Source organism: Heteronotia binoei, chromosome 8 (genome assembly GCF_032191835.1).
Source record: "Heteronotia binoei isolate CCM8104 ecotype False Entrance Well chromosome 8, APGP_CSIRO_Hbin_v1, whole genome shotgun sequence".
NCBI classification, from domain to species: Eukaryota; Metazoa; Chordata; class Lepidosauria; order Squamata; family Gekkonidae; genus Heteronotia; species Heteronotia binoei.
The window spans coordinates 124,360,005-124,386,962 of NC_083230.1; the positions used below are offsets into that span (position 1 = coordinate 124,360,005).

A 26,958-nucleotide genomic window follows, 5' to 3' on the forward strand; every position below is an offset into this window, starting at 1 on the left:
GAAGGAAGGAAGGAAGAGAGGGAGGGGAGGAGGAAGGAAGGAAGAGAGGGAGGGGGAGGAGGAAGGAAGGAAGGAAGAGAGGGAGGGGGAGAAGGAAGGAAGGAAGAGAGGGAGGGGGAGGAGGAAGGAAGGAAGAGAGGGAGGGGGAGGAGGAAGGAAGGAAGGAAGGAAGGAAGAGAGGGAGGGGGAGGAGAAAGGAAGGAAGGAAGAGAGGGAGGGGGAGGAGGAAGGAAGGAAGGAAGGAAGAGAGGGAGGGGGAGGAGGAAGGAAGGAAGAGAGGGAGGGGGAGGAGGAAGGAGGGAAGGAAGGAAGGAAGGAAGGAAGGAAGGAAGGAAGGAAGGAAGGAAGAGAGGGAGGGGGAGGAGGAAGGAAGGGAGGGAGGGGGAGGAGGAAGGAAGAGAGGGAGGGAGGGAGGGGAGGGGGAGGAGGAAGGGAGGGAGGGGGAGGAGGAGGGAAGAGAGGGAGGGAGGGGAGGGGGAGGAGGAAGGGAGGGGGGAGGGGGAGGAGGAAGGAAGGAACGAAGGAAGAGAGGGAGGGAGGGGGAGGAGGAAGGAAGGGAGGGAGGGAGGGGAGGGGGAGGAGGAAGGAAGGGAGGGAGGGGAGGGGGAGGAGGAAGGAAGGAAGTGGGGAGGGAGAGGTGGAAAGAAAGCTTTAACTTAACATGCGTTCTTCAAGCTGCCCAGCTGGCTTGTCTTGGTGAAGTGATGTAAAAGGACAAATGCCTTCTCCAGGCTGACAGATGGGGTGTTGGGGGCTTCAAGAGTCACACAATGTGTGTGAAAGAGCCACACGTGGCTTCCAGGCCACAGTTTGGCCATCGTTAGCCTAGAGCAGTGCTTCCCAAAGTGAGCAATATTGCCCCCTGGGGGAGCGCTGGAACAATCCAGGGAGGCAGTAGTAGCCTTTGGTGCAATTGTGGGGCAGTGAATAAAAATAAGGGGGCAGTGAAAGCATAAAGGAAGAAGAGAAAAGAGAAGAGTGGGAGGTGTCAAAACATCACGTTTCTGGGAGGGGTCCAGAATTTCTAATTCAGAGAAAAATTCCAATTAACAAAAATACAGGGTTCCTTTTTGTCTGCTACTTAGTGTGAATTCACTCAATTAGACTAGTAATGAGGACCAGAACACTTTCTAATTAAAATATAAGGATGCAGTTTATTTACAGGACAGAATAAAATAATATAGAGGTGTACAGACAAACAAGTAACCCAGAAACAAAAAACCTTACTAGTCTATCCTAGCCAATACTTGCTACAGCTAGCAGCTTCTCAAGGTTGCTTGCAGTTTCTCTCTCAGCAATACAGTTCCAGTCAGGACAGTGGAAGCACTGAGGCAGTTGCACAAACTTCTCTGAAGTATTCCAACCTGCAGCTTTCTCCTCACAAAGTTTTCTGCAGAGCGGCGAGCTTCTTACAGTCCTCTGGTTACCACTAGTGGTTGCTTCTGTTGATTTCAGCCAACTGCAATGCCCCAGAGTAGTTCAGAGGTGGAAGCAGCTGCCTAGGAAAGTGGGGAGCTCCCCTTCACTGGCAGTCTTCAAAACTACTCTGACCCTAAAACATTTTTTTCCTAATTATTTTTTCCTAATATGCATGCACGTGTTTCTGCTTGTAATTTGAGCCCATTCCTTCTGGTCCTGTCCTCGGTTGCCAAGTGGAACTGTTCCTTGCCCTCCTCTAAATGACAGCCTTTCCGATATTTCAAGAGAGCAATCGTGTCCCTCCTAAGTCTCCTCTTCTCCAGACCGAACATTCCCTGGACCCTCACCCTGAGAGCCAGTTTGGTGTAGTGGTTAAGTGTGAGGACTCTTATCCTGGAGAACCGGGTTTGATTCCCCACTCCTCCACTTGCACCTGCTGGAATGGCCTTGGGTCAGCCAAAGCTCTCTTATCTGGGAGAACCGGGTTTGATTCCCCACTCCTCCATTTCCACCTGCTGGAATGACCTCGGGTCAGCCGTAGCTCTTGCGGAGTTGTCCTTGAAAGGGCAGCTGCTGTGAGAGCCCTCTCAGCCCCACCCACCTCACAGGGTGTCTGTTGTGGGGGGGAGAAGATATAGGATATTGTAAGTCGCTCTGAGTCTCTGATTCAGAGGGAAGGGCGGGGTATAAACCTGCAGTTTTCTTCTTCTTCTTCTTCTTCTTCCTCAGAGGGTTCTTCCTTAAGGCCCTTGATCACCCTTGTCGCTCTCTTCTGCACCCACTCGATTTTGTCCACATATTTTCTGAAGCGAGGCCTCCAGAACTGCACACAGGATTCCAGGTGTGACCTGACCAAGGCAGTATTCAGCAGAGCTTGGACCTCCTGTGATTTTGATGCCATAGCCCTTTTGATACAACCCAAGATATGCCTTTTTTGCCACGCCATCATGCAAAAAAAGGCAAATTCAAAAAACACTCGGCAGGCGCAAGGAAGATGTGTCAGAAAAAGTAAGAAGACCATAGATTTATACCCCGCCCTTCTCTCTGAATCAGAGACTCAGAGCGGCTTACAATCTCCGCTGTCTTCTCCCCACACAACAGACATCCTGTGAGGTGGGTGGGGCTGAGAGAGCTCTGATAGAAGCTGCCCTTTCAAGGACAACTCTGCGAGAGCTATGGCTGACCCAAGGTCCTTCCAGCAGGTGGAAGCAGAGGAGTGGGGAATCGAACCCGGTTCTCCCAGATAAGAGTCCGCGCACTTAACCACTACACCAAAATGGCTCTCTGAGAGTGTCCACAGGTGCTATGTTGGAGACCCCGTGCGCATCAAAAAGTAGCACTCGTGTGCCAGCCGTGTTGCGTCCCTGTAAAATCAGACGGCTGCTCAGGAAGCACAATTTGTTTAAACGGTCACTAGACCAGCGAAAGCACTAAAACAACCCGCAATCTGGTGTGGCTTTTTTTGCACGCAAACACAGACACGTATTGCAGATTCCAGCCTCCCCCTCCCCCCCCATCAGCACCTCCTGACATTCTGCCCAGCTTTTCAGCTGACCCGGCCTCGGACTTGAACTGCGTGATGGATTATTTTAATTAGCCCAACAGCCCGGACAAGCTCCCCGTCTCAAGGCAAATATTGTGGTCATAAATCTTCATTTTTACCCCTTCGACCAGATCCGTGTGCCCGTCCTCACTCCCTCCGTCTGCGTCCAGGCAGCGTTGGTTGATGGGAATTGCTCTGGCCTGATGGGAAGCGGGTCTGATTCTGGTTAGTGTGTTTGAAATCTGCAGTGGCCATAGCTAGATAGAGGAAGGCTCAGCTTCAGAGAAAGAAAGAGTGGCGTCCCCGCGTCAGGCTGGCTAACCCAGTATCCGGTCTCCGCCAGCACAGGGAGGTATTAGTGAGTCCCTCTCCTACAATTCCCTCTAGTATGCAGACCCCTGAGGCACCTATTGGGTGGCCTTGGGCTGAGTCACAGTTCTTGAAAAAGCTGCTTTCTCAAGAGCAAGTCTCAAAAAAGCTGTCTTAGCCCCACCTGCTTCACAGGGTGTCTGTTGTGGGGAGAAGAAGGGAAAGGAGCATGTAAGCCACTCTGAAATGCCAAGTGAAGGGTGGGGTATAAATCCGATCTGCGTCTCCTCCTCCACCTCCACTGCTATTACTACTTCTTCTTTTTCTTCATTGTTCATTGATATATTTGTCCTCCATTAGGTCACCATAGCCCCAACCAGTTCATTCCAGTGACTAGTGATGCATCCTGGGATAAAACTGGAATCCCATACTAGTTTCTTAACAGGGCTTTATTTCTGTAGCAGGAGCTCCTTTGCATATTAAGCCAGACCCCCCCCCCCCGATGTAGCCAATCCTCCAAGAGCTTACTGGGCTCTTCCTTACAGGGCGTACTGTAAGCTCTTGGAGGATTGGCTACATCAGGGGGGTGTGGCCTATTATGTAAAGGCGCTCCTGTTACAAAAAAACCTTGCTTAAGAAGCTAATGGCCCAGGCATATATTTCCTTAGCAGCTAAGAAGATAAGAGAAGCCATGTTGGATCTGACCAATGGCCCCTCCAGTCCAACACTCTGTGTCACAGAAGAACATAAGAGAAGCCATGTTGGATCAGGCCAATGGCCCATCCAGTCCAACACACTGTGTCACATAAGAACATAAGAGAAGCCATGTTGGATCTGACCAATGGCCCATCCAGTCCAACACTCTGTGTCACATAAGAACATAAGAGAAGCCATGTTGGATCTGACCAATGGCCCATCCAGTGCAACACTCTGTGTCACGTATGAACATAAGAGAAGCCATGTTGGATCTGACCAATGGCCCATCCAGTCCAACACTCTGCGTCACACAGTGGCCAAAAACCCAGGCGCCATCAGGAGGTCCACCAGTAGGGCCAGGACACTAGAAGCCCTCCCACTGTGCCAACACTAAGCACCAAGAATACAAAGCATCACTTGTCCCAGAGAGTTCCATCAACAATAACCTGCGGCTAATAACCACTGATGGACCTCTGCTCCATGTTTATCCAATCCCCTCTTGAAGCTGTCTATGCTGGCAGCCGTCACCACCTCCTGTGGCAGTGAATTCCACGTGTTAATCACCCTTTGGGTGAAGAAGTACCTCCTTTTATCTGTTCTAACCCGACTGCTCAGCAATTTCATAGAATGCCCACGAGTTCTCGTATTGTGAGAAAGTGAGAAAAGGACTTCTTTCTCTACCTGCTCTATCCCATGCATAATCTTGTAAACCTCAGTCATGTCACCCCTCAGTCCATATTTCTCCAAGCTAAAGAGCCCCAAGTGTTTTAACCTTTCTTCATAGGGAAAGCGTTCCAACCCTTGAATCATTCTAGTTGCCCTTTTCTGCACTTTTTCCAATTCTATAATATCTTTTTTGAGGTGCGGTGACCAGAATTGTACACAGTATTCCAAATGAGACCGCACCATTGATTTATACAGGGGCATTATGATACTGGCTGATTTGTTTTCAATTCCCTTCCTAATAATTCCCAGCATGGCGTTGGCCTTTTTTTATTGCAACCGCACACTGTCTCGACATTTTCAGTGAGTTATCTACCACGACCCCAAGATCTCTCTCTTAGTCAGTCTCTGCCAGTTCACACCCCATCAACTTGTATTTATTGTGGAGAAACACCATTTTGGGCCTGCGTATGTCTGGGTGTGGTTGGAGGAGTCTCTCAAACTCTGAGCAGGCTTTGGGGCCTAGTCTGTCCCTTCTTTTCCCTCCCCTCCTGTCTGGAAGCAGCACTTCTGAGGAGGCCTCCTAGAGAGACAAGTCTTTCAGGCTGGTCTCCCAGAAGGCTGCAGGAGGGAAAATCAGTTCCTGGGCGGGAACTGGATTTTATATTGAAGATTTTGGGCGGGAAAGCCTGGAGTTAAAACTTGTCAGGGGAACCTGACAGTCAGTTCAGTTTGAGTTGGAATATAGTCTTGGAAGGTGTGGTCGGGGCAAGTTGTATATTAGGGAGAGAAGGAGCGTTTTTCCATACTTTAATTTATGTCTTCTGTTCACCTTTTTTTAAAAAAAAAATGCCTGTATATAGGTGTAAATTCTAAACGTTTTGTCTTTTTGAATTGTCCCTCTGTACCACACTGTTTCCCCAACCGCCTTAGAAGAAGATGAAGAAGATATTGGATTTATATCCCGCCCTCCACTCCGAAGAGTCTCAGAGCGGCTCACAATCTCCTTTACCTTCCTCCCCCACAACAGACACCCTGTGAGGTGGGTGGGGCTGGAGAGTGCTCTCACAGCAGCTGCCCTTTCAAGGACAACCTCTGCCAGAGCTATGGCTGACCCAAGGCCATGCTAGCAGGTGCAAGTGGAGGAGTGGGGAATCAAACCCGGTTCTCCTGGATAAGAGTCCGCGCACTTAACCACTACACCAAACTGGCTCTCTTAGACCACACTACTGCAAGAGGGGAGTCCACGGAAGGGGAAAGGCATGCAGTTGGCAAGGGTGCCAATCCTCCAGGGGTCTCCCAAAGAAGGACTTTGGTTTCTGGGTTAACCAGGTGCTGGGTTGGCAGAGGACCTTGAGGCCAGGCCTCAGAACTGGCAGGAAGGGAGATTGGGAGTCCTGTTCCTCTCAGTCAGAAACCCCTAAATTGAACAGGTGGTGGTGGCAGTGTGCCCTAGTGGCGGAAAGAAGATAAACTCCCTTCAGGAGTTGGCAACTCAAAAGGGAGTTGACGGGACCAGGTCTGAAGGCAGAATCGGGCCGGTTCCGCCACATTGATAGTTAGGATTTTTGGCCCCGATATGCATTACCTTGCACTTGGACACTTGGTGTGCATTTGGACTGAGATTGAGGTTCTCAAGAGGGCGATGAAGAACAAAAAATGGAAATCCTGTGCAGAACATGGGGGGGGGAGGTTTCTGGTGGGGGGGTGAGCCAGGAAGGGCAGCCAAAGACTAGACCAGTCACTTCTGTCCCCCCTACCCCCAATTTAAGATCTGCTTTCCTAAAAGATTTATGTTTCTGAGCGAATACTCTTGAAACATCTTAAGTACCCACTGGAAACAAATAGGGTGTGAATAGATTCCAGCATGTTGTAGTGGTTAGAGTGTCAAACTTAGAACTGGGAGACCCAGGTTCGAATCCCTGTATGGCCATGGAAGCTTGTTGGGTCACCTTGCGCTGATCTCAGCCTCACCTCTCTCAAAGGGTTGTGCTGTGGATAAATAGAGGAGAGGAGGCTGAAGCAAGCAGCTCGTGCGCATTTCCCAGCGCAATTTCTGCTTTCGGAAATGTTTCAAAATCTGAAGACTCGACTCCTTTGGGGGAATGTCTGCATCATCCCACTCTCCTTCTTCCACATCAGGGGTGGCCAAACTTCCTTAACGTAAGAGCCACATAGAATAAACGTCAGATGTTTGAGAGTTGAAAGTCAAGAAGGAAGGAGATAGATAGATAGATAGATAGATAGATAGATAGATAGATAGATAGATAGATAGATAGATAGATAGATAGATAGATAGATAGATAGATAGATAGATAGATAGATAGATAGATAGATAGATAGATAGATAGATAGATAGATAGATGGATGGATGGATGGATGGATGGATGGATGGATGGATGGATGGATGGATGGATGGATGCCAACGGCCCATCCAGTCCAACACTCTGTGTCACACAGTGGCAAAAAAATTTATATATACACAAACACTGTGGCTAATAGTCACTGATGGACCTCTGCTCCATATTTTTATCTAAACCCCTCTTGAAGGTGGCTATGCTTGTGGCCGCCACCACCTCCTGTGGCAGTGAATTCCACATGCCAATCACCCTTTGGGTGAAGAAGTACTTCCTTTTATCCGTTTTAACCTGGCTGCTCAGGATGGATGGATGGATGGATGGATGGATGGATGGATGGATGGATGGACGGACATAAGAACATAAGAGAAGCCATGTTGGATCATGCCAATGGCCCATCCAGTCCAACACTCTGTGTCACACAGTGGCAAAAAAAATTATATATACACAAACACTGTGGCTAATAGCCACTGATGGACCTCTGCTCCATATTTTTATCTAACCCCCTCTTGAAGGTGGCCATGCTTGTGGCCGCCACCACCTCCTGTGGCAGTGAATTCCACATGCCAATCACCCTTTGGGTGAAGAAGTACTTCCTTTTATCCGTTTTAACCTGGCTGCTCAGGATGGATGGATGGATGTATGGATGGTTGGATGGATGGATGGACGGACGGACCGACAGACAGACAGACAGACAGACAGACAGATAGAAAGATAGATGATAGATAGATAGATAGATAGATAGATAGATAGATAGATAGATAGATAGATAGATAGATAGATAGATGATATTGGATTTATATCCCACCCTATACTCTGAATCTCAGAGTCTCAGAGGGGGTCACAATCTCCTTTACCTACCACCTACCCCCACAACAGACACCCTGTGAGGTGGGTGGGGCTGAGAGAGCTCTTGGATGGATGGATGGATGGATGGATGGATAGATGATAGATAGATAGATAGATAGATAGATAGATAGATAGATAGATAGATAGATAGATAGATAGATAGAAACTTTAAATGCATTCTCCAAGCCGCTGAAAGCCGCACAATATGTGTGAAAAAGCCGCATGTGGCTCCCGAGCCAGTTTGCCCCCCCCCCCATGTTTCAGGTGTTTATGAGACTGATCCCTGCATGGCGTGATGAGGGTTAACCTCAGTTTCCCTTTAGAATCAGAGGGGAAGAGAGCTGTAGACGGAGAGTGGAAGGGAAGCCGAAGGCCGTCTCCCGGAGTCTGCAAGCGGTTTAGCACCTGCTGCTATTTAGCTGCCAATTTCCTCTCTCCTCTTAACGCACATAATTATACCTGGGTGGTGGGGTTTTAAGAGCACAACGTGAAATGTGACATCAGGCTCTGGCAGAGACAAAAGCAAGATTAATCGCTGCTCAAACGGAAAGCTAAAGAAGTTCTCTTCTAGAGGGGACACACACACCCCCTTCCTCCTGGCTGTTCCATCTGGGAAGTATTGGAAAGAGCAGTGAGTTTTGAAAGAGTGAATTTTGCCACTTGGAGGATCAAAAGGAAGGGGGCAGTCACGCAAGCGCCCTGGTCCGGCTGTTCATTTCGAAGCGTTGGCCACTGGCTTGCCTCCCAAGGAAGTCTGAAGCCTGCCGATTAAAAGATTGTCCTGCTAGGCTGAAAAAGAACCCGGTTTGGATTTTAAAAAGCACCATGTTGGCTCAGGCCAGGGGCCCATCCAGTCCACCATTCTGTGTCACATAAGAACATAAGAGAAGCCATGTTGGATCAGGCCAATGGCCCATCCAGTTCAGCACTCTGTGTCGCATAAGAACAGAAAAGAAGCCATGTTGGGTCAGGCCAGTGGCCCATCCAGTCCAACACTCTGTGTCACATAAGAACAGAAGAGAAGCCATCTTGGATCAGGCCAATGGCCCATCCAACACTCTGTGTCTCATAAGAACATAAGAGAAGCCATCTTGGATCAGGCCAATGGCCCATCCAGTCCAACACTCCGTGTCACATAAGAACATAAGAGATGCCATGTTGGGTTAGGCCAATGACCCATCCATTCCAACACTCTGTGTCACACACTGGCCAAAAAACCCAGGTGCCATCAGGAGGTCCGCCAGTGGGACCAGGACACTAGAATCCCTCCCATGTTGCCCCCCCCCCCACTCAAGCACCAAGAATACAAAGCATCCCTGCCCCAGACAGAGAGTTCCAACTATACACTGTGGCTAATAGCCACTAATGAACCTCTGCTCCAGATGTTTATCCAATCCTCTCTTGAAGCTGGCTATGCTTGCAGCTGCTACCACCTCCTGTGGCAGTGAATTCCATGTGTTCATCACCCTTTGGGTGAAGAAGTCCTTCCTTTTATCCGTTCTAACCAGGAATCAACGCAAGCAGAAGAAGCCTCAGACCACTCACAACCTCAGACTACCCTCTGAAACTTTCAAAGGCATGTGCGAGCCTAAGTCTTGTGCTCGCGTCGATCCACAGTTTTGCCTTTTCCCCCTCAAGCCACTTGCACAGATCGGCTCTGTGCCGTTTGCAGAATTTACCAGCATCGATGGAGGGGTGTGTGTGTAACATTTACAAGGGGTTATTATGCCACGTTCGCTGCCCATGTTGAGACGAAAGAAACCCAAGATCTTCAAATATTAGATGTTGCGCGCACAGATGTATACCATCGTCTACGATAAGGCCACAAAGACCCCAGAACACTCGGCGGTGCCTTCTGTGTTTGGTGTCTGTCACGGCCAGCTGTCCCCAGCTCTCGATGATATTTTGGGAAGGGCAGAATAGCTGTCCAGTATAAATAATAATCTGGCCTTAATAACTGACCACGGCGATAAAGCAAGTGAACAAAAGGTCAGGCAGATGGACCGAGACGTGGACGCTGGAGACCTTGAGGGGTACGGAAGGAACTTTGGATGTGCTGTTTGGAATCTTCAAGCTGCTTCACACTGGCGATGGGGGGGGGGGGCTCTGTTGACAAGGGCATTACCAGAAGCCTCCGGGTGACTGTATGTGCCATTAATCTGGGCAGCTGTCGCAGGTCGCCTGCAGAGAGTGCCCTTCCAATCAACTCTGTGTTCTCAGCTACCTCCTTAGCTACCTCCTTAGAACCGGGTTTGATTCCCCACTCCTCCACTTGCAGCTGCTGGAATGGCCTTGGGTCAGCCATAGCTCTCTTATCTTGGAGAACCAGGTTTGATTCCCCACTCCTCCACTTGCAGCTGCTGGAATGGTCTTGGGTCAGCCATAGCTCTCTTATCTGGGAGAACCGGGTTTGATTCCCCTCTCCTCCACTTGCAGCTGCTGGAATGTCCTTGGGTCAGCCATAGTTCTCTTGTCTTGGAGAACCGGGTTTGATTCCCCACTCCTCCACTTGCAGCTGCTGGAATGGCCTTGGGTCAGCCATGGCTCTCTTATCTGGGAGAACCGGGTTGGATTCCCCACTCCTCCACTTGCACCTGCTGGAATGGCCTTGGGTCAGCCATAGCTCTCTTATCTTGGAGAACCAGGTTTGATTCCCCACTCCTCCACTTGCAGCTGCTGGAATGGCCTTGGGTCAGCCATGGCTCTCTTATCTGGGAGAACCGGGTTTGATTCGCCACTCCTCCACTTGCAGCTGCTGGAATGGCCTTGGGTCAGCCATGGCTCTCTTATCTGGGAGAACAAGGTTTGATTCCCCACTCCTCCACTTGCACCTGCTGGAATGGCCTTGGGTCAGCCAGAGCTCTCTTATCTGGGAGAACCGGGTTTGATTCGCCACTCCTCCACTTGCAGCTGCTGGAATGGCCTTGGGTCAGCCAGAGCTCTCTTATCTGGGAGAACCGGGTTTGATTCGCCACTCCTCCACTTGCAGCTGCTGGAATGGCCTTGGGTCAGCCAGAGCTCTCTTATCTGGGAGAACCGGGTTTGATTCGCCACTCCTCCACTTGCAGCTGCTGGAATGGCCTTGGGTCAGCCATGGCTCTCTTATCTGGGAGAACCGGGTTTGATTCGCCACTCCTCCACTTGCAGCTGCTGGAATGGCCTTGGGTCAGCCATAGCTCTCTTATCTGGGAGAACCGGGTTTGATTCGCCACTCCTCCACTTGCAGCTGCTGGAATGGCCTTGGGTCAGCCATAGCTCTCTTATCTGGGAGAACCGGGTTTGATTCGCCACTCCTCCACTTGCAGCTGCTGGAATGGCCTTGGGTCAGCCAGAGCTCTCTTATCTGGGAGAACCGGGTTTGATTCGCCACTCCTCCACTTGCAGCTGCTGGAATGGCCTTGGGTCAGCCAGAGCTCTCTTATCTGGGAGATCCGCGTTTGATTCGCCACTCCTCCACTTGCAGCTACTGGAATGGCCTTGGGTCAGCCAGAGCTCTCTTATCTGGGAGAACCGGGTTTGATTCCCCACTCCTCCACTTGCAGCTGCTGGAATGGCCTTGGGTCAGCCATAGCTCTCTTATCTGGGATATCCGGGTTTGATTCGCCACTCCTCCACTTGCAGCTGCCGGAAGGGCCTTGGGTCAGCCATAACACTCTTATCTGGGAGAACTGGGTTTGATTCCCCACTCTCCACTTGCAGCTGCCTGAAGGGCCTTGGGTCAGCCATAGCTATTGGAGGAGTTCTCCTTGAAAGGGCAGCTGCTGTAAGAGCTCTCTTAGCTCCACTCACCTCACAGGGTGTCTGTTGTGGAAGAAGATGTAGGAGATTGTAAGCCGCTCTGAGTCTCTGATTCAGAGAGAAGGGCGGGGTATAAATCTGCAATTCTTCTTCTTCTTCCTGTGGTCTTTTTTCTGGTTCCCCCTGCTGAGATCCCTTTGCTCCCCAAACACTGCCTATCCCGTCCTCTTCCCCCCAAATCTCCAGGAATTTCCGATCCCGGAGATGGCAACCTCGAGCAGTTCTCTTACAACCCCAAGACACTGCCGGATCCGCTTCCCCACATTGCCAAGGAGCGCTTTGGCAAAACGACTTCCGTCTGAAGATGAATTACCTCCATTCCAAGTTAATTTCTGTTTCCCAGCAGGACCCCGGCTGGTCCCCGCTGGGTTTGGAAATGGCACTGATTGGGAAATGGATGAGCGCTCCATGGACGGCTGTGCCCACGCTCTCCTGGTGCCAGCTCCGACTTCCCCGGTGCCCTTTGCAGCCAGCGCCACTCCAGCTAAATGGGTTTTTTCACAGGACAGTAACTTGAGGGTCGTTAGCGCGAGGGAAAATAATGTATGAGCCCGAGACAGAACCGAAATGCTTACTCGGTAGAATCTGCAACTGCCGGGGAGTTTTGCAGAGCGCGATCGGCAGGGAGCCATCCACTCTGCTAGAACGTATAAATCAGGGGGGAGGAAAGGCCCGATTTGTCAAGAGGCTTTCCTGGAAGCGCTGCCGCGTTCCTTGTGTGTTCTCGGCCTGGCCGACAGCAACTTATGGAACTCAAGAGCTGCCTTTCTGGGCCTAGCCCAAGATCCATCCATCCAGGCTAGCGTTGTTTTCTGCGAGCTCTTCTGAACGGATTGCTGCTTTTAAAAATCTCGTTAGCTTCTTTGCGTGACGGAGAGGGGGCACTGAAATATTTCAGGAATAAAACAGATGTGTGGAGAATCAGACCCTCATTCCATCAAAGTCAAGATTTTTAAAAAAAAATCCAAGGGGGGGAAGAAAGAGCTTGCTTTGCCAGGCTCTCTCAATTGCACAGCGGAACTACATAGCCAAGCCTCTCTTCCTTCTGTTGGCTGAGGCTCCTCTCACTTCTGGTCCCCTGGGGAAGGAAGGAAAGAGCCAGAGCTTCCTTTGCCCAGTTCCCTGGATCGCACAGGAGAGATACAAAGAAAGCACCTTTAAGACTGAGTGCTCATGTTTTAAGCATCGTTTATTTTATGGTGTTTTTTTAAAAAAAATTGTGTTTGTGTTCTTTATAAAGTTTATATTTCTGCTGCCTAATCTTATATAAGTACACACATTGCCCAGCCCCAACATGGCCCGGCCCGACAAGGTCTCATTTAGCACCTTAATGTTAATTTTAAATGTAACTGTACACTGATTAAAATAATTTTATTGTTTTATATGATTTTATTATATTGTATTGCACTTACATGTTGTGAGCCGCCCTGAGCCTGCTTGTGCGGGGAGGGCGGGATACAAATAAAAAGTTATTATTATTATTATGTCAGATCCGGCCCTCATAACAAAGGAGTTCGACACCCCTGTAAGTGTGCTGATTCTGTGTAAGTTTGCTGGACTTATTAGTGTTTTTCACTCATTTATCTATTTCATTTATAGTCCACTTTTTTGCAGAGGCTTGATGCAGATTACATTTTTAAAAACATATATATTTCCTTTATAACTTCCCAACAAAAATGGCTAAGACTTCTTTTAAAAAAAAGAAAAGAAAAGAAGGAAAGTTGGTATAAGAAAACTGATGTTATGGGTTATAAAACACATAAAAGATAGCCGTTTAAAATCTCACGTAGGACTGCTAATAAATAATAAGTTAAATTAGTCAAATGCAGTCCTAAATAGAACCACCTTCAGCTGCCTCTTGAAGATCAAAACTGAGGGGGCTAGGCACAGTTTCCCATGGAGGTTGTTCTGTAAACGTGGGGCTGCCACCAAAAAGGCCTCTGTCTTGTCTGCCCACCAGATGAGCTTCTTTGATTGGTGAGAAGTCAGATGGGCCTTTCCTTGAGATATTAATTCCTGGGCAGAAACATATAGGAGGAGATGGTCTTTTTGATACCCCAGTCCCAAGTCACGTAGGTTTGCAATTTTAATTTTAGTAAATATTTAGAAATTAAAAATTTCGATGGGGCTTTTAGGTAGTCCCTTGTGCAAGCGCCAGTTGTTTCCGATTCTGGGGTGACATCGCCTCACAACAGACTTTACGGCAGACTTTTTTTACGGGGTGGTTTGCCCTTGCCTTCCCCAGTCATCTACACTTTCCCCCCAGCAAGCTGAGTGCTCATTTGACCAACCTTGAAAGAATGGAGGACTGAGGCAACCTTGAGCTGGCTACCTGAACCCAGCTTCCTCCAGGATCGAACTCAGGTCATGAGCAGAGAGCTCAGACTGCTGTACCGCAGCTTTACCACTCTGCAACATGGGCGATTTTACCGTGCCTCATCTTAGCGAACAGCATCTTGTTCAGCAGTCCCTGACCTTTTTAAGCCAGCGGGCATCGTTGGAATTCCGACACAGCGTGGTGGGCGCAGACACAAAACGGCTGTACAAAATGGCAGCCTGAGGAGGCGGAGCCAGCCACAGATCAGCTACTGCCGCATACTTTCAGTCACACAGTGAAGAACTTAGTGTTGTGATGACAGCAGCTGGCAAAGCAGTGGTTTTAAATATGTGCACAGTCAGTCATATCTCCAGTGGCCTTGCTGTGAAAACGCTGTGATGCGACGTCACCCCAGAGTCAGAAGCGACTGGTGCTTGCACTCGGGACTACCTTTACCTTTACGATCAGGCAAATGCAGATTCAACGTCCCGCCAAGCCTGTCTCTGCCTGTGTGGAAAGGACAAGAAAAATCCCTTCGTCCTGCGTCTATCCTGCTTGTGAATTCGTCGTAGCACAATGATCAAAAGAGGGTAAGGAACAGCTGTACCTTGACTGGGGACCCCTGTATCTGTCAGTTCTACATGCATTCCCTCTGCTCGGCAGTCTCTCTTTAAATCATGAGGGTTCGCTTACCAGGACAGCTGTTAGAAGGAGATAAAAAGAGCTCTACTACATCAGAGCAAGGCATCGACCTGGTCCAGGAACCTGCTTCCAAAAAGCCCTCTCCGGAAGCCCACAAGGAAGACATAAGAAGATAAGAGCAGCCCTTCTTGATCAGAATAGTGAGGGTCCATCTCGACCAGCATCCTGTCTTACACAGTGGCCAACCACTTCCTCTGGAGGGTCAACAGCAGGGCAGAGAAGCTGAGGCCTTCGTATCAGAAAAGCCCTGATGGATCAGACCAGTGAGGGTCCATCTAGTCCAGCCTCCTGTCTCATGCAGAGGCCAACCAGTTCCTCTGGTGATCCAACAACAGGGCAGAGAGGCCGAGGCCTTCATAAGAACCTTAGAAGAGCCCGGCTGGATCAGACCAGTGAGGGTCCATCTAGTCCAGCCTCCTAGCTCACATAGTGGCCAATCAGCTCCTCAGGAGGGCCAACAACAGGGCAGAGAGGCCGAGGCCTTCATAAGAACATCAGAAGAGCCCTGCTGGATCAGACCAGTGAGGGTCCATCCAGTCCAGCCTCCTCTCTCACACAGTGGCCAGCCAGTTCCTCTGGAGATCCAACAGCAGGGCAGAGAGGCCGAGGCCTTCATAAGAACATCAGAAGAGCCCTGCTGGATCAGACCAGTGAGGGTCCATCTAGTCCAGCCTCCTAGCTCACATAGTGGCCAATCAGCTCCTCAGGAGGGCCAACAACAGGGCAGAGAGGCCGAGGCCTTCATAAGAACATCAGAAGAGCCCTGCTGGATCAGACCACTGAGGGTCCATCCAGTCCAGCCTCCTCTCTCACACAGTGGCCAACTAGTTCCTCTGGAGATCCAACAGCAGGGCAGAGAGGCTGAGGCCTTCATAAGAACATCAGAAGAGCCCTGCTGGATCAGACCAGTGAGGGTCCATCTAGTCCAGCCTCCTAGCTCACATAGTGGCCAATCAGCTCCTCAGGAGGGTCAACAGCAGGGCAGAGAGGCCGAGGCCTTCATAAGAACATCAGAAGAGCCCTGCTGTCTCGAACCAGTGGTCCCTCTAGTCCAGTATCCCTTTTTACACAGTGGCCTGACGCTAGCTGCTCTCATCAGATGGTGTGAGGTAGAGTGCCTCTGAAGATGGAGGTTCCATTAACCTCTCCTGTTTACCACGGACTGAGAGACCTCTTCTACTTGCTAAGCCATATGGTTTTCCTACTGCTGGCATCTAAAGGGGAGGGGGGAGGGGATTGCCAGCTGCCACCCCTCTGCCTCAGAGGCAGGGATGGGGCCAGAGCTGAGCCTATTTGTCCGGGGTCTTGTCAGCCTAATTGATGACAGCGCAGCCCATGCTGCCGGCGAGAGGTGAAACGGCCGTGGAGTGGAACAAATCTGTATGTATCGTGGTCTCCCACTGGGTCGAGCCCCAGCAGCCTCCGCTGACATGTTGATTTATATATTCGCCGCTCCCTCCCCTAATGAATTGTGCCCTAGCACAGGTCACCGGAGCCCCCTGCTGTAGAGACCCCGTCAGCTCCACACTAGGGGAATGAATCACGTTTCCCGGAGCCTTCTGCCCTGAATCGAACAGCGCCAGCAGGGAGGGGGCCCAGACTGAATTAAACCCCCAAGCAAACAAGCAACCCCCTCCCCGTAAACAGACCGGCATAGAAAAGCGTTGTAAGCAAGCCGCCAATTCCTGTGCATGTTTTGTCCGTTGTCTGCTCGGAGTTCGTAGTCGACCGTTCTGTTGAGGGACAGTGTCTTGGGGTGGAAGCCTTTAAGAGCCAGTTTGATGTAGCGGTTAAGTGTACAGACTCCTGTCTGGGAAAACCAGGCTTGATTCCCCACTCTTCCACTTGCAGCTGCTGGAATGGCCTTGCGTCAGCCATAGCTCTCTTTTCTGGGAGAACTGGGTTTGGTTCCCCACTCTTCCACTTGCAGCTGCTGGAATGGCCTTGGGTCAGCCATAGCTCTCTTATCTGGGAGAACCGGGTTTGATTCCCCACTCTTCCACTTGCAGCTGCTGGAATGGCCTTGGGTCAGCCAGAGATCTCTTATCTGGGAGAACCGGGTTTGATTCCCCTCTCCTCCACTTGCAGCTGCTGGAATGGCCTTGGGTCAGCCATAGCTCTCTTATCTGGGAGAACCGGGTTTGGTTCCCCATTCCTCCACTTGCAGCTGCTGGAATGGCCTTGGGTCAGCCATAGCTCTCTTATCTGGGAGAACCGGGTTTGGTTCCCCCATTCCTCCACTTGCAGCTGCTGGAATGGCCTTGGGTCAGCCAGAGCTCTCTTATCTGGGAGAACTGGGTTTGGTTCCCCATTCCTCCACTTGCAGCTGCTGGAATGGCCTTGGGTCAGCCAGAGCTCTCTTATCTGGGAGAACTGTGTTTGATTCTCCACTCCTCCACTTGGAGCTGCTGGAATGGCCTTGGGTCAGCCAGAGCTCTCTTATCTGGGAGAGCCGGGTTTGGTTCCCCACTCCTCCACTTGCAGCTGCTGGCATGGCCTTGGGTCAGCCAGAGCTCTCTTATCTGGGAGAACCGGGTTTGGTTCCCCGCTCCTCCACTTACAGCTGCTGGACAGAGGTGGTCCTTGAAAGGGCAGCTGCTGGGAGAGCCCTCTCAGCCCCATCCACCTCACAGGGTGTTTGTTGCGGGGGGAGAAGATATAGGAGATTATAAGCCTCTCTGAGTCTCTGATTCAGGGAGAAGGGCAGGGTAAAAATCTGCCCCCACCTCACAGGGTGTCTGTTGTGAGGGGAGAAGATATAGAAGATTGTAAGCCGCTCTGAGTCTCTGATTCAGAGAGAAGGGCGGGGTATAAATCTGCAATTCTTCTTCTTCTCCTTCACTTGCAGCTGCTGGAATGGCCCTGGGTCAGCGATAGCTCTCATAGGAGTTGTCCTTGAAAGGGCAGCTGCTGGGAGAGCCCTCTCAGCCCCATCCACCTCACAGGGTGTTTGTTGTGGGGGAGAAGATACAGGAGATTATAAGCCGCTCTGAGTCTCTGATTCAGGGAGAAGGGCGGGGTATAAATCTGCCCTCACCTCATAGGGTATCTGTTGTGGGGGGGGGGGAGATATAGAAGATTGTAAACTGCTCTGAGTCTCTGATTCAGGGAGAAGGGTGGGGTATAAATCTGCCCCCACCTCACAGGGTGTCTGTTGTGGGGGGAGAAGATATAGGATATTGTAAGCCGCTCTGAGTCTCTGATTCAGAGAGAAGGGTGGGGTATAAATCTGCAATTCTTCTTCTTCTTCTCCTTCACTTGCAGCAGCTGGAATGGCCCTGGGTCAGCCATAGCTCTCATAGGAGTTGTCCTTGAAAGGGCAGCTGCTGGGAGAGCCCTCTCAGCCCCACCCACCTCACAGGGTGTTTGTTGTGAGGGGAGAAGATATAGGAGATTGTAAGCCGCTCTGAGTCTCTGATTCAGAGAGAAGGGCAGGGTATAAATCTGCAATTCTTCTTCTTCTCCTTCACTTGCAGCTGCTGGAATGGCCCTGGGTCAGCCATAGCTCTCATAGGAGTTGTCCTTGAAAGGGCAGCTGCTTGGAGAGCTCTCTCAGCCCCACCCACCTCACAGGGTGTTTGTTGTGGGGGGAGATAATATAGGAGATTATAAGCCGCTCTGAGTCTCTGATTCAGGGAGAAGGGTGAGGTATAAATCTGCAGCCTTCTTCTTTTTCTAAACTCACCTACACAACTTTGCATAGACAGCTCATCAGATCTCGGAAGCTAAGCAGAGCTGGCCCTGGTTCGTGAGGGATGGGAGACCAACCAGGGAATCCAGGGTTGCTTTGCTGAGGTGGGCGATGGCAAACCACCTCGGAACATCTCTTGCCTTGACCTGCATAGCCCAGGGAAGAAGAAGAAGAAGAAGAAGAAGAAGAAGAAGAAGAAGAAGAAGAAGAAGAAGAAGAAGAAGAAGAAGAAGAAGAAGACATTGGATTTATATCCCACCCTCCACTCTGAATCTCAGAGTGGCTCACAATATCCTTTATCTTCCTTCCCTACAACAGACTCCCTATGAGGTAGATGGGGCTGAGAGAGCTCTTTCAGTAGCTGCCCTTTCAAGGACAGCTCTGCGAGAGCTATGGTTCACCCAAGGCCATTCCAGCAGCTGCAAGTGGAGGAGTGGGGAATCAAACCCACTTCTCCCAGATAAGAGAGCTCTGGCTGACCCAAAACCATTCCAGCAGGTGCAAGTGGAGGAGTGGGGATTGAAACCCGGTTCTCCCAGATAAGAGAGCTCTGGCTGAGCCAAGGCCATTCCAGCAGCTGCAAGTGGAGGAGTGGGGAATCAAACCCGGTTCTCCCAGATAAGAGAGCTCTGGCTGACCCAAGCCCATTCCGGCAGCTGCAAGTGGAGGAGTGGGGAATCAAACCAGCTTCCCCCAGATAAGAGTCTGCACACTTAACCACTTCACCAGGCTAGCCTGACCTCATCAGATCTCGGAAGCTAAGCATGTTAGTGTTTGGCCCTGGTTAGTACTTTGCTGGGAGACCACCAAGGAAGTTCAAAGTCGCTGAGCAGAGGCAGGCATTGGCCGATCACCTCTGTCCATCTGTTGCTTTGGAAACCCTAGAAGGTTGCCGTAACTCCGCTGTAACTTGACATCATTTTCCACCACCACCAGACAGCTTTGCTACGTGTGTAGCCTGCAAAACCCACAGAAAACGAGATTGGGTCTGTGGATTTCTCTCTCTGCCACGGTCCAACCAACTCCGGGAGAGCCAGTTTGGTGTAGTGATTAAGTGTGTGGACTCTTATCTGGGAGAACTGGGTTTGATTCTCCACTTCTCCACTTGCACCTGCTAGCATGGCCTTGGGTCAGCCATAGCTCTGGCAGAGGTTGTTCTTGAAAGGGCAGCTGGTGTGAGAGCCTCTCAGCCCCACCCACCTCACAGGGTGTCTGCTGTGGTGGGGGGAAGGTGAAGGAGATTGTGAGCCGCTCTGAGACTCTTCAGAGTGGAGGGCGGGATATAAATCCAATATCTTCATCTACCTCACAGGGTGTCTGTTGTGAGGGAGGGAGGTAAAGGAGATTGTGAGCCACTCTGAGACTCTTCGGAGTGGAGGGCGGGATTTAAATCCAATATCTTCATCTACCTCACAGGGTGTCTGTTGCGGGGGAGGAAGGTAAAGGAGATTGTGAGCCGCTTTGAGACTCTTTGGAGTGGAGGGCGGGATATAAATCCAATATCTTCTACCTCACAGGGTGTCTGTTGTGGGGGAGGAAGGTAAAGGTGATTGTGAGCCGCTCTGAGACTCTTCGGAGTGGAGGGCAGGATATAAATCCAATATCATCTTCTTCTTTTCTGTCTGTCCTGGCAGGTAGCTAAGAGCACATTCGCCATTTATCTTTTGTTTGATGGATTTGAACTCCTGAAGTTGTGTTGTTTGCCAGCTGTGCTCCTCCTTTCTAGAAACTCATTCTGGTTCAATTAGAGGCCTCTAGGCAGCCTACCTCGCAGGGGTGTTGAGAGGATAAAATGTACACGCGGGAAGAACAGTGTATCTCTGAGATAAGCGGTGAAGAATAAATACGTTGGGTGAATTCCCATTGCACTCACTGCCTAATGGAGTTGTTGGTCAATAGGTACAGGACAGACAAAAGGAAATACTACTTTACAGTGTTCCCTGTACGCTGCGTTAGTGCGAGCTGGCTCACGGTTTTTAGCCTCCGGCTCACACATTTTTGTCTGTGCTCAGGAAGGGTGGCCCCAGAGCACACTAATTTATGCAGTAGCCAGATTTGCTCCCTCACAACTTTAATGCCAGTAGCTCATAGAGTAGAATTTTTGCTTGGGGAGTGACGGTGGCTCAGTGGTAGAGCATCTGCTTGGTAAGCAGAAGATCCCAGGTTCAGTCCCCAGCATCTCCAACTCAAAGGGGTCCAGGCAAGTAGGCATGAAAAACCTCAGCTTGAGACCCTGGAGAGCCACTGCCAGTCAAGGGAGGGATGGTGGCTCAGTGGTAGAGCATCTGCTTGGTAAGCAGAAGGTCCCAGGTTCAGTCCCCGGCATCTCCTACTCAAAAGGGTCCAGGCAAGTAGGTGTGAAAAACCTCAGCTTGAGACCCTGGAGAGCCACTGCCAGTCAAGGAAGGGATGGTGGCTCAGTGGTAGAGCATCTGCTTGGTAAGCAGAAGGTCCCAGGTTCAATCCCCGGCATCTCCAACTAAAAAGGGCCCGGGCAAGTAGACGTGAAAAAACTCCGCTTGAGACCCTGGGGAGTCACTGCCAGTCAGGGGAGAGACGGTGGCTCAGTGGTAGAGCCTCTGCTTGGTAAGCAGAAGGTCCCAGGTTCAATCCCCGGCATCTCCAACTCAAAAGGGTCCAGGCAGGTAGGTATGAAAAACCTCAGCTTGAGACCCTGGAGAGCCACTGCCAGTCTGAGTAGACAAGACTGACTTTGATGGACCGAGGGTCTGATTCAGTAGAAGGCAGCTTCATATGTTCACAAGACTTCACAGCTTTAGAGGGAGTATTGCTTCTTAACAAGTAATTGAATTGTGCACCGCCCGTGGAAACTGAGCCTAGATGGCTTTGAAAGGTGGGGGGATAGAAATCTCTTGGGATTCCAACTGATTTCCTGGCAACAGAAATCAGTTTCCCTGGAGAAAATGGCCCCTTTGGAAGTTGGCCTCTGCTGTTAAATCCTGTCGAAGTCCCTCCCCTCCCCCAACCCCTCCTTCTACAGACTCCACCCCCTCCCAAATCTCCAGGAATTTCCCAAGCTGGAGCTGACAACCCTACAAATGTGACCCTAAATAAAACCGTCTCCAACTTGCATTCTTAACTGCTGACAAAGAACCATCTCCTACCATGGCTTGTGCCGCTTCCCTCAAACCGCTGCCCTTGTGAATTAAGATCCGTGCCGTGTGTCTCTTCATTGGCCCCCCCTGGCACAAAAGCAACTCAGGAGATGTTCTGGCTAGAGTCCCCGGTTACTTCAACCGCACAGGGCCCCCATCTTCTTTACGATTAAAATATAAATAAGAGTGGGCCTTTCATTCAAGGCACTATGGTGCTATTTGGGTAACTCTAATTACCTCAGCGACCACAGTGAACGCTCTGCTGGGTGTTTGTCTTGAGGCGTTAAATGGTTCTGCCGGAAAAGGTTGAGCAGTTTCAAGAGCCCTGTTGTCTTCACAAGAAGAGAAATCAGGATGCGTTGAAGGCTTAGAACAGAGAAAAGTCCTTCATCCAAAGAGCAATTAAGATGCGGAATTCACTGCCACAGGAATAGGTGGTGGCTACAAGCTCTGATAGCTTCAGGAGGGAACCAGATAAACAGATGGAGCAATCTGAGGCGGTAATGCTCTGTATTCATGGTGCTTGGGAGTGGGGGCACAGTGGAATTCTGGCCCCACTGCTGGACCTATGGGTGGTATCTGGGTTTTGGCCACTATGTGACACAGAGTGTTGAACTGAATGGACCATTGACCTGATCCAACATGGCTTCTCTTATGTTCTTATAGATGGAACACTGTGTCTGGGGCAGTGATGTTCTGTATTTTTGGTTCTTGGGGGGCAACAGTGGGAGGGCTTCTGGAGTTCTGGCCTAACTGGTGGACCACCTGATGGCACCTGGGTTTTGGCTACTGTGACACAGAGTGTTGGGCTGGATGGGCCACTGGCCTGATCCAACATGGCTTCTCTTATGTTCTTATGTGACACAGAGTGTTGGACTGGAGGGGCCATTGGCCTGATCCAACATGGCTTCTCTTATGTTCTTATGTGACACAGAGTGTTGGACTGGAGGGGCCATTGGCCTGATCCAACATGGCTTCTCTTATGTTCTTATGTGACACAGAGTGTTGGACTGGAGGGGCCACTGGCCTGATCCAACATGGCTTCTCTTATGTTCTTATGTGACACAGAGTGTTGGACTGGATGGGCCATTGGCCTGACCCAACATGGTTTCTCTTCTGTTCTTATGTGACACAGAGTGTTGAACTGGATGGGCCATTAGCCTGATCCAACATGGCTTCTCTTATGTTCTTCTGTGATGCAGAGTGTTGGACTGGATGGGCCACTGGCCTGATCCAACATGGCTTCTCTTATGTTCTTATGTGACACAGAGTGTTGGACTGGATGGGCCATTAGACTGATCCAGCATGGCTTCTCTTATATTCTTATGTGACATAGAGTGTTGGACTGGATGGGCCATTGGCCTGATCCAACATGGCTTCTCTTATGTTGTTATGTGACACAGAGTGTTGGAGTGGGTGGGCCACTGGCCTGATCCAACATGGCTTCTCTAAGATACTTATGTTTAAGTTGTCAGGCTGAGGTCTTTCGCATCACCTCCCGACTGGTCCTTTTTAACTGCAGAAGCCGGGTATTGAACCTGGGACCTTCTGCATGCCATATATGTACATATCATGCTGCCTTATACTGAGTCAGAGCCTTGACCCATCAAAATCAATATTGCCTACTCAGACTGGCAGTAGCTGTCCAGGGCCTCAGGTGGAGGTTTTTCCCATCACCTCCTGCCTGGTCCTTTTAACTGGAGATGCCAGGATTGAACCTGGGTCCTTCTGCATGCTGAGCAGAGGCTCTTCCACTGAGCTACAGCCCCACTTCATGGCTCTCCAGAGTCTCAAGGCTGAGGTCTTTCCCATCGCCTCCTGCCTGGTCCTTTTAACTGGAAATGCCAGGGATTGAACCTGGGACCTTCTGCATGCCATATATTTACATATCACACTGCCTTATACTGAGTCAGAGCCTTGACCCATCACGATCAGTATTGCCTACTAAGGCTGGCAGCAAGTCTCCAGGACTTCAGGCTGAGGTCTTTCCCATCCCCTTCTGTTTGGTCCTTCTAACTGGAGGTGCCGGGGACTGAACCTGGGACCTTCTGTGTGCCAACCAGAGGCTCTGCCACTGAGCCGCAGCCCCAATTCATGGCTCTCCAGGGTCTCTGGATGAGGTCTTTCCCATCACCTACTGCCTGGTCCTTTTAACTGGAGAAGCTGGGGATTGAACCTGGGACCTTCTGCATGCTGAGCAGATGCTCTGCCACTGAGCCATAGCCCCACTTCATGGCTTTCCAGGGTCTCAGGCAGAGGTCTTTCCCATCCCCTTCTGCTTGGTCCTTCTAACTGGAGGTGCCGGGGACTGAACCTGGGACCTTCTGTGTGCCAAGCAGAGGCTCCTCCATCGAGCCACAGCCCCTCCCTCTGGTAGAACCCAGAGGCAGGATGTTTCTCAATGCCCCATCGGGCTGCTCCCCGAGACGTCTCCAGCTGGGGCAGGGGTGGGTCAGGCCACAGGTCCAGAGCTGCAGTGCATCTCACCACCATCTTGGCGCAGCCCGGGCGGTTGCTGCAAAGTGCCTTTGACAACTGTCAGCCTTCCGTCAGAGTGACGTGCCGCACATGCCAAGAGCGAAGTTGCAGCCAGGGCCCGGTGCGAGGCTTCCTGATTCCTTCTTTAGCAGGTCGGAGAGGAGAATCGATTCCTGTCACTCACAGGCAAATCTGCAGGAATGAGATTATGGATCTGGGTCCTTCTGCAGAGCTTTAATCTTAAAATCAATGTGCAGAAGGAAGCCGAGGTGGGGGTCGGGAAACGCAGATAGCAGAGAGGCCTCTACCTTTGATGAGATTTTGCAACTCAAATGCAAAAGTTTCCAGCGGCGTCTCTCCCCTTCTGGATTACTGCAGCGAGCAGGGGAGGGAGGAGGTTTTCACTATCTCATTCGACAACAGTGCCCTCCCCCTTGAACAACTTGGATTCCATACTTATAGAGAAGCCGGTCTTAGAAGAGGCCTTCGGAATAACCCTGTGCAGGCTAGAAGGGTCTGTCTGGGGATGGCTTCAGACCTGGAAGCAGCTTCAACAGGCTGGTTGTGGCCAGGATGAGAGGATAGCTGGATTGTCAACCTCCCGCTATTGGACCTCCTGAGGGCACCCGGGTTTTGGCCGCCGTGTAACCCGGAGTGTTGGACTGGATGAGCCATTGGCCTGATCCAACATGGCTTCTCTTATGATCTTATGGCCCCACTGGTGGACTTCCTGAGGGCACCTGGGTTTTGGTCACAGTGTAACCCAGAGTGTTGGACAGGATAGGCCATTGGCCTGATCCAACATGGCTTCTCTTATGTTCTTATGTGACACAGAGTGTTGGACTGGATGGGCCATTGGCCTGATCCAACATGGCTTCTCTTCTGTTCTTACGTGACACAGAGTGTTGGACTGGATGGGCCATTGGCCTGATCCAACATGGCTTCTCTTATGTTCTTATGTGACACAGAGTGTTGGACTGGATGGGCCATTGGCCTGATCCAACATGGCTTCTCTTCTGTTCTTACGTGACACAGAGTGTTGGACTGGATGGGCCATTGGCCTGATCCAACATGTGGATGGCTTCAGACCTGGAAGCAGCTTCAACAGGCTGGTTGTGGCCAGGATGAGAGGATAGCTGGATTGTCAACCTCCCGCTATTGGACCTCCTGAGGGCACCTGGGTTTTGGCCGCCGTGTAACCCGGAGTGTTGGACTGGATGAGCCATTGGCGTGATCCAACATGGCTTCTCTTATTTTCTTACGGCCCCGCTGGTGGACCTCCTGAGGGCACCCGGGTTTTGGCCACTGTGTAACCCAGAGTGTTGGACTGGATGAGCCATTGGCCTGATCCAACATGGCTTCTCTTATGATCTTATGGCCCCACTGGTGGACTTCCTGAGGGCACCTGGGTTTTGGTCACAGTGTAACCCAGAGTGTTGGACAGGATGGGCCATTGGCCTGATCCAACATGGCTTCTCTTATGTTCTTACGTGACACAGAGTGTTGGACTGGATGGGCCATTGGCCTGATCCAACATGGCTTCTCTTCTGTTCTTATGTGACACAGAGTGTTGGACTGGATGGGCCATTGGCCTGATCCAACATGGCTTCTCTTCTGTTCTTACGTGACACAGAGTGTTGGACTGGATGGGCCATTGGCCTGATCCAACATGGCTTCTCTTATGTTCTTATGTGACACAGAGTGTTGGACTGGATGGGCCATTGGCCTGATCCAACATGGCTTCTCTTATGTTCTTATGGCCCTGCTGGTGGACCTCCTGAGGGCACCTGGGTTTTGGCCATTGTGTAACCCAGAGTGTTGTACTGGATGAGCCAATGACTCCAACTGGGGAATCTCCTGCCCCCACCTGGGCAATCCTTTCTCCACTTCTGGGCAATCCCTTTCTCCCCTTCTTAGAGAGCCAGTGTGCTGTAGTGGTTAAGTGTGCAGACTCTTCTCTGGAAGAACTGGGTTTGATTCCCCACTCCTCCACTCGCACCTGCTGGAATGGCCTCGGGTCAGCCATAGCTCTCGTAGGAGTTGTCCTTGGAAGGGCAGCAGCTGCAAGAGGTCTCTCAGCGCCACCCATGTCACAGGGTGTCTGTTGTTGGGGGAGGGGGAAGGTAAAGGAGATTGTGACATCTCTGAGACTCTGAGATTCAGAGTATAGGGCAGGATATAAGTCCAATATCTTCTTCCTCCTCCTCCTCCTCTCCTCCTCACAGCGTCTTCTTCCTCCTCCCCCCTTCTCCTCCTCACAGCGTGTCTATTGTGCGGGGGGGGGGGGGAGGTAAAAGAGATTGTGACCATTCTGAGACTCCTCTCCACTTACCTTGCCCACTGAATAGTAGGTGCAGCTACATAACAATCCCTGAATTAGGAGAGCGGGCAGCCAGCCAGCCACCAGGAGGTTTGCCACACCCCCATCAGCCTTCATGAACCCCTGGAGAAGTCCGCACCACCCTTTCTCCACTTCTTATGTGATTTTGGGCAGCAGGTGGCTTGCTGGCCTTCTGACTGCGGCGGAGGGGGGATGGTAAGGAGAGCCTCAGGTGAGCGAGACGTTCTTGGGCTGGCTGGATCTCTAGCCAGCCTAAGCAGGCCTCGCTCGCCCGGGGCTCTCCTTTCTTGAGTCAGGTTGCTTTCAGCTGGTGAAGGGGGGAGCAGCATATGCTAATGAGTTATGCTAATGGGCTCCACCAGCTATTTTTCTACACAACGACCCCTGCCTCCGAGGAATACCAAAGTTGCAACGCAGAGGCAGGCAACGGCAAGCCACCTCTGAAGATCTTGAACTCCATGATGTCACCCTAAGTCAGCTGTAACTTGACAGCCAGAAATGAATGAATGAATGAATGAATGAATGAATGAATGAATGAATGAATGAATGCACCAAATCAGCATATTTAAGTGACATTATTTGTATTGTTTGTTTGTCTGTTAAACTTGAGGAAACTAGGACTCTACTTTCCCCAGCTTGGACGCACGGCCGTGAGTTGTGAAACGTGCTTGTTTCTTTG

The 26,958-nt window shown here is 50.8% G+C and overlaps 1 protein-coding gene across 1 annotated transcript in view; it reads left to right on the forward strand.

The window, feature by feature from the left end:
* EXOC4 (exocyst complex component 4) overlaps window positions 1–26,958 on the forward strand; it is a 794,454-nt gene that overhangs the window by 638,699 nt on the left and 128,797 nt on the right. The window lies entirely within an intron of this gene.